Source organism: Populus euphratica, unplaced genomic scaffold, assembly GCF_000495115.2.
Source record: "Populus euphratica unplaced genomic scaffold, PopEup_1.0 scaffold157.1, whole genome shotgun sequence".
Classification (NCBI taxonomy): Eukaryota; Viridiplantae; Streptophyta; class Magnoliopsida; order Malpighiales; family Salicaceae; genus Populus; species Populus euphratica.
The window spans coordinates 240,612-248,970 of NW_011500044.1; the positions used below are offsets into that span (position 1 = coordinate 240,612).

At 39.8% G+C, this 8,359-nt stretch overlaps 1 long non-coding RNA gene across 4 annotated transcripts; it reads right to left on the reverse strand.

The window, feature by feature from the left end:
- Positions 1 to 3,530: 3,530 nt before the first annotated feature.
- LOC105107369 (uncharacterized) lies at positions 3,531 to 8,353 on the reverse strand. Of its 4 annotated transcripts, XR_838867.1 has the most exons (5): positions 8,209 to 8,353; positions 7,558 to 7,587; positions 6,830 to 6,907; positions 5,125 to 5,154; positions 3,531 to 4,461 (listed from the first exon to the last, which is right to left on the reverse strand). It is a non-coding gene; the product is annotated as an uncharacterized LOC105107369 (long non-coding RNA). The 4 variants fall into 4 exon arrangements; XR_838866.1 differs by lacking the exon at positions 5,125 to 5,154; XR_838868.1 differs by lacking the exon at positions 5,125 to 5,154 and having other exon boundaries at positions 3,531 to 4,481.
- Between the last annotated feature and the right edge of the window lie 6 nt (positions 8,354 to 8,359).

Genomic DNA, 8,359 nt, shown 5'->3' on the forward strand with positions numbered 1-8,359 from the left:
GTTGCTTTCTTGGCAGAACAGTGAGAATGATTCTGCGGCCAAATCAACGGACTGATTTGGGAGGGCTACAACTTATGTCGACGGAGAGGCAGATTTCAGTGCAATGATCAGCGATGAGAATGCTGTTGATTCTCTAGACAAATCGATGAGACTGATTTGGGAGAAACATTGTTACTGCTGATGGACTAGCATAAACTTGAGGATAGAGCACAGTTTGCGTTCATGACAAAACGATGGACTGTTTCGTAGCACAGATGCTAAAGGGTTTTGTGGGGCAGATTTGCTTGAAGCCATTTTGAGGAAAACTTGCGAGCGGGTTTTGGGCAGGGTTGATGTTCAAAGACTTGCGGAGTTGGGTGGCTTAATGAATTTATGGGTAACGCAAAGTAATGACAAGGGATCAGATCAAAGTGGATGCTAATTCGGCCATTGAAATGTCAATGGAATGGCAGACTAAAGAACAAGTGCCAGCGATGGGATTGCTGGGAGTTTCTAAGTTTTTGTCGAAACCTAAAAGGGAAGGGTGAGATGAAATAGAAAGGGCAATTCAGTGGGAGAGAGCCCAAACTTGCTGTTGATGATGGAAGGTCAGACGAGAAGGCAAATTGGTAAGGGTTCAAAACTGAATTTACACTAATTTTCTCTTGCAATGGAAAATTACTTTGTATGGGATGGTTGCCCAACAAAGGGAAACCTTGATGCTGTCAGTGTGGAAGATGGTATTGGGGTTGTGACATGTGCAAATCTTATGTGTTTGCTTGATGACCGAGATAGAATTCAGTCGTCATGGGCCAGCATATCGGTGAGGATGCTGTCTGGCCCTGCTTGTTGCCTTGTAGGGGCAGAACTTGGGGATTTTTGTGCATCATCTTGACGAAGGAATGATTAGGGTGTGGGAAGCAAAATCCGATGATGAAGTTGATGAAGACTTGGTCGAATGGCAAGACAAATTTGCGAAGATTTTGGTGACTTTACTGCCTTGGGGGAGGTAGAATTGGTGTCTTCGAGGGAGACCTTGATGATGGACAATGCAGGGTGAAGAAGACAGAACAATGGCAGAGATGGGCTCTAGTCATGTTGGGACCAAGATGGGAGAGTTTCATACCTATGATGATGGAGAGATCATGGTTTAACTCTAGGTGTGAGGATGCGCCAAAGAAAAACATACTGCATAGAATTCAACAGCGATGGATTGCGGTAGTCTGGCATAGGCTGAGATGAATTCGGCAGGAAGAGTTGGTTGTTGTACAATGGACAAGTATGCAGTATTGCAATTTAATACTTGTGGTATCGGGAATTCGAGGCACCTTGACGAAGAGGACAGATTGAGGTGAAGAATTCGGCAACCAAGTCATTGAGGGATTTGGTTGAAGAGCTGAACTAGATGGACTTAGTTTGGTGTGTTGCTTTGGAGGGGAAGCATCATAGAGGAGGCAGTACCGTGGGTGTATGTCTCAAATCATAGAGGAGGCAGTACCGAGGAGGCAGTATCGTGGAGGTGTGTCTGAAGAGTCTGCACATTGATGAAGAACTATCTAGGTGACAGATTCAACAGCCGATTCAGTGGGCTCGGCTGAGAAGTCAAGATCGTCGACGAAGATGATTTTGAGTGCTGTCTTGGAGGCAGTACGGGTGGCTATTCTATGTTTTGCGACAATGGATGGTTGCAGTGATAGAAGCAAAACGCTAGTGGCCTTTGTTGAGATACAGTGTTGTGAGTTTTCGGTGGACGAAACATGCAGCGAAGGTGGAAAACAATAAGGGCTATTTTGCGTTAGCGAAGTCTTGTGGGGGTGATGAAGTTTCGGGGGCATGACAGTAGTGCATGGGGGAACCAGGTCAAACCAAATTTTGATGCTGGGATGCTATATGTTTGTGCTATGGTAGGTTGCAGATGGACTGAGGACCTTGCCGAAACACTTCGACATGAGATGGAGTTGATCAAAGGATGGAGTTGGTACTTGAGCCAATTGCAGTGTCTCATTTTGGTTACTTGCAGGTCAAATATGAAACAGTTGAGGAATGATAGGTTCATATGGGAGTTCTTATGATTCTTTGGCGGGGGTTTTTGTATGGCTGTATTTTGTGAAGGAAGGGACGGATTCCTTGGGTGCTAGATGCAGCATCCAAACTTTGCGAAAACATGCTTGCAAGTATAATGGGTTTAACATTTGTGGAAAACCAACGAGCCAAAAATAGAACGTGTCACAGTTTGGCTTTGAAACAGGTTGATGAAATTCGGTGGATAGAATTGTTGTTGAATGTGGACGAAGCCAGAGAGAGACTTCATGGGGACATACATGGAGGATGACAAGGAACAGATGCGGAGCAAAGGGTACTTCAAATCTTTCCGACGAGGGCATCGGGTTCTTTTGGTGGGGGTGGTTTGTTACAGTGTTAAATGTGCAAGCCAGAATGAAAGATTCGTCAGTGGCATAGGCTGGCAAGAACTGGGGTTGTCGAGAAATGCGGGGTAGCGCAAGATGTTGACAAACATAGGCTTGGCGATGGAATGTTCAAGCCAGAGAAGGAAACTTGTCAGGGGCATAGGCTGGCGAGAACTGGGGCTGTCGAGGAATGCGGCAGCACAGATTGGTGAGGTCTATGGGCTTGGCGATGGAATGTCCAAGCTAGACAGGAAAACTCGTTTGGGATATGGGCGGACGAGAATTGGGGCTGTTAAGGAATTCAGCAGCGCAGACACTAGGAGCCTGCGCGCAGATGGGAATTCGGCAGCGCAAGATTTGGCTAGCTTGCACGCAGATGCGAATGCGGCAGTGCAGACATTGGGGCCTGCACGTAGTTGCGAATTCGGCAGTGAAGGAATTGGGGCCTGCACGCAGATGCGAATTCGGCAGCGCAGGAATTGGGGTCTGCACGCAGATGCGAATTGGGCAGTGCAAGATTGGGCAGCCTGCATGTAGATGTGCATTCGGCAGCGCAGACATGGGGTCTGCACGCAGATGCGGATTTGGCATCGTAGGATTTGGCGACTGTACCCAAGGTGCGTACTTGGCAGCGCACAAGAGCTTGCGCAAGTCAGGGGCTTGACTTGGCAAGATCAAAAACTTGGACGAAGGACTGTCCAAGGCATGTGGGTGATTTAGCAGCAGATGAAGCTAGAGCTGGCAAATGGAGCTGCCAGGCAAGCATGCAGAAGGTGGGAGCATAACTGGGGTGTTTCCAAGTTGCTGAAATCATAAAGCACATGGGGGAGGAAGTTCTCCACTATATTCTGGAAATAGGGATATGGGTGAGCCACAAATGATCATGGAGATCATGGGGGAGTAAGTGCCTATTATGTCCTGAAATATGGGGATCATGGAGGTGCCCTGCAGCTCACATACTTGGCTATAAATGGTAATGGTAATTCTTTGTTGTATAGGGAGAATACATAGAGAATAGAATGCATAGAGAAGAAATAATGTATGTAAACTTATTGGAGTAGCATGTGAATTCTGTGCATAACACACGTGTAATCCTTTGTTGATGAAATAAATAAAGGTTGAGAGGTATTCTTGTATTCTCAGTGTGCTTGGTTAAGAGCAATTCTACTTGTGTATTCCGCTTGTCTTTAACATGGGAAAGTGGGGAAACCTCTCGGGTGAGGGAAACACTTAGTTAATAGGCAAACACGAGTGGATAGACGAGGGAAGGCTGAGTCTAGCGAGGGACTAGGCTGCCGCACGGGTTTATTCGCATAGTGAAAAATTACCCCGTGACACTAGGCTTCTAACCCTTTGGGTTACAGAAACCTAAACACAAGATTATTCAACAGAAAAAGGTCTACAGAGCTCTTCTGTTCTTTACGGTGTTGAAGAACCATTGAATTCATAATCAAACATTATGCAATCAACCCTTCAGCCTTGTTGGTACATGGAGCTCTTCATCTGCCATTTGCACTCTGCAGCGAAACAAAACGTATTTCTCGTCCACAGGGTGGCCGAACAGACGAGGCAAAGTATGAGCAACACGTATTGGTGAAACTGCTGAGAACAGAACGACTGAAATTGCGCTGCGCTGTAACCATATTTCTTAAATTGACAAGTATACTGATGCCATCAACATCCACAACTCCATCGCCATAATTGTACAGTGAAAACAATTACAGTTGCTGTCACCTCATCACCCTTTACCCTTACTTGACAACAGGAGACCAAAACCACATGCAAGAGTGGTATTCAACTGTGTTCGAAATTGAGAGGTGGAAAACATCTTTCTTGTTTCACTCTCATCACTCATTTTTTGCCCACATAATATAGATTGGAATCATCTAAAACACATGAAAAATCTGGAGTTGATGAATATCAACAAAGGAAGCTCAAGAACAAATAATCAGAAAAAAACACTGAGCATTTTCCTGTGCCTCGCGAAATCCGCCATCAAGTTTCTCTCCCCAAAATTTTGCATCAGTTCATCGACCATATTGGTACATAAAACAGTTCACCAACCACCTGTGCTCTGCAGAGAAAGGGCATCATCTGTTACAAAGAGTGGCAGAGCAAGCAAAGCACAGGATAGCGCAACAAGAACAAGAAGACCAGCATTGCCCACACCACAACCATAATTCTCAAACTGAGAAAAATTATAATTAATCTCATCTCCCACCTTCTCTAGCTTGCCAACAAGAAAACCAGACCCAAATGCATGCAAATGCAATATTCAACAGCAGAACCATGCATCTTCATGATAACAAGAATAATTAATTATAGCAATCCTAAATTAGCCATACATACAGAGGCTTTCCAAATAAAAGCCTTATGTAATCATAATCCATTATCAAGACTGATAGGTAATAAAACTAACCAAAGCATTCAAACTCAAACTGATACGATCTTTAGATATAAATGCAGTCCATAATAAGAATATGCTTATATATGAACAGTAAATCAACCCTAACACAAACAAGTTAATACCAATATAGAAAGGACCAGAATTAATGGACAAAATAAAAAAGAAACAGAACTTTCCTACAGTAGCATGATTGGAGACAATAAGAACACGGCAAAGAGACTAACCAGAACAAGAAAATCAAAGAACATGATAAACAAGAAACCAAAGACCTTTTGGTGATTTCCCCATGGATCAACTTATCACGACCTATAGAAAGGAACCAAGCATTACCTCGTAAGAAACTACCACTGATTTTGTTAACTACAAGAGAAACAAAAATACCAGTGATAACTCGCAGCTGAATGATAGACTTCCTAACACTTATCTACAGCAATTCTAAATGATAGACAATCCATGCCTCTTCTCTAAGACAACAAGCTCATATGCCAACCCATTCACTCAAAACTCAAATATCAACCAAACTTGCCAAGCCCTTTTATTTTTCTATAAAACCCTTGCATCGTGATCCTCCAAACTCCTACATCTGCCAACCATAAATCACCAAGCTCCTTGGCCCTTGAGGCCAAATCAACATATTTTGTTAAGAAAGAAATGTGGTCGATGAGAAGGAACCTTCCATAGCATCAATTTTCTCCCGATACAATATTCTTTATAATGATATTTTTTTTCAATGGAGTGTGGAAATAGAGAGAGGATCAGATTACATAGGGTGTATTGAGATCCTCTTATGATAAACCCTATATGATCAAATTCAAAACAAATGCACATCTTGAAATGGAAAATAAAATTATTTAATATTTTTCCTTGTATATAATATAAATCATTGAATTCAAACTGAGATCCATTTGATTACTTGACATCTAAGTATTTAGAAGAAAAAAAATTGAAATGTCACCAAAGGCAACATACGTGTCTTTTTCTCCTAGTTCGTATAATTAATAACAATAATACATAATTAAAGAGGTTAAAGTTCTAGAATTTTGCCAATGAGCATCTAGGTAAGTTTGCATTTGAAACTCATGTCCTCTTTCTTCAAAAAGGTTTCACGTCGAGCTATTTCTTTATAACGCTATTTCTTTATAACAAAAGGATAAAAAAGGGTAATGATTAAAACATAAGAATGAAATTTTAAAGATACTTTCTATATTTAGAGTGCAAATAGTTTTTTAATAACTCATTCAAGAACATGGAAAAACCATTTTATAATTTACATGTTAATACATTTTAAATCAAATGGTTTTTCTAAAAAAAAAAAAAAACAAAAGCGCTTGCATGCCTGCTTAGGCCTGGGAGAAAAGGTAGAAAGCTTGGATTTTTTTCTCTTAATTTAAACCCAATAATAATAATAATAATAATAATAATAATAATAATAATAAATAAATAAATAAATAAAAATAAGCACATCTATTTTGATATAAAAACAGATCATGATCAAAATAAAAACAGATCATGATGTGATATAAACAATCTAGTGCACCCAAATAATATATATTTACAACTTGCAACCATACTTGTAATCAGAAAAATGGAGGTTTGGATCACTCACACACACATATATAGATTTTTGATGATTCTAAATTCATGTTATAGGAGAGAATACTGACCCTATTTTTAAGACACCTAATATATAAATGGATTTGGTCGTGCTATAGCACATGAAAAATGGTTTAGCTTGATATGATACAAGGCCAATTTCAGCATTGGCATTTCATAGAACGTTACCACACCTTAATACTATCATAATTCACAGCCAAAGTTGAGGTCAAGCTCCTCTTCATTCCATTCAAATAATGCATTAAGCCATGGACAAAGTGAACAAATCTCACCTCAATTGTTCTTGGTAATGGCCAACTATTCAAGTTTACTGTCCATTCCAATATTATAAATTTAGGAAGTACTTAGTGACTTGATAAACAAAGGAAGCTCAACAAAAGAGAAAAAGGAAAACTGGAAGAGGTAAAGCCTTTTTTCGTGCCTTGTAGGGTTCTAGATGAAGATTCTGCAATCACTGAACCACAATGGTACTTCAAGCAGCTCATCAATCATCTGCACTCTGCATAGAATGAAATGCTTATGGCTCAAGCAGTTGCAGAACAAATACAGACAAGACAGCCAGATCAAAAGGGCTAACTCTGTCCCGTACCATAACTGTAGTTCTCACTATTACAAAGGAAATAATGCGATCAGAATTCACAAGTGATTGTCAATGCCACCACCATGCATCTTGATAACAAGAATTAATATAGTTCAAGATCGCATGGCAGTAGATACTACAAGCAGACATATTCTGAATAAAACATGATGCAATCATAATTCAGTACATCAAAACTTTTTAAGTTATCAATAAGCCATAGAATAAAAAAACTGAAATTGAAACTAAAACTACATATTCATATCCAAATGCAACTTATAATGAACATATGCAGAAAGATCAAGGTAACCGATGGGCAGTTTGAAGCAGTCCCAGGAATGAGACAGCAAAACAAGCAGGTTGACACTAACATCAATAAGAAACAGATTGTATGGACAAAATTAAAACAAAAGGGAACTCACCTCCAACCGTATGATTGGAGATCAAACAAATCCATGCTAACAGAAAAACCCTCACATGAAAATTAATACATGATAAGCCAGAAAAACTAACTTTGGCCATATGCCAATCAATCAATCATAGCACAAATACATTACGGAGAAAACAATTACCTTTGAAAGAGCTACCACTGACTTTGCCACCTATGAAAAGAACAAGAATTCAGTGAGAACTCAGAGAGCAAAAGGGTTACAATTGTACTGTAGAAAGGAAACCAAATTAAATAGAGTTAACAAAATATGATTGGATTCAATACATCTGTACAAAACATCGCTGTAAAATCTTAGCATGTTTCTCTGCTGATAAAATGAATTGACAATCAGGAAATATATTGGATCTATCAAGGTTAAATTACATAATTCATAAAGGGCTGAGGTTATTCATCTTCACTATGACATCTTATGTGGTAATTGTTTCATCTTCTTCAATGGTTAAGTTTTAAACATAGAATATACCGATATATTCTAAGAAGGAAACAGGCAAGCAGAAATGTCAATTGTCAAGGAGCAGTGCAATCAGCTGCATTACTTAACTAGAAAAATGAAGACTAAATTGAACCGCATTCTCAACAACTATCTAACCATTTTGCATTCAACTACAACATTTCCAATTAAACTACTGTATACCTTCACAAATCACACTATCATATACCCTTGCTAAACATATTTGAACAAAGAGTAAAACAAATCAGAGAGAACAATGCCAATATTAATAAAGATGCAAACTAATGTTAAGAAAAAACTAAAAATTCAAGCACCATATACCTTCAAGAAGTTAATTTCCATCTCCTCATTGTTGCGTATCATTATAACCATAAACACTCAAAAACTCCTTCACATCACCTTCTCTCACAACTAGCTCATTGCGCTCCTCCCATGGCCATGGCAATTCTACACGACGAACAGCCCACATAAT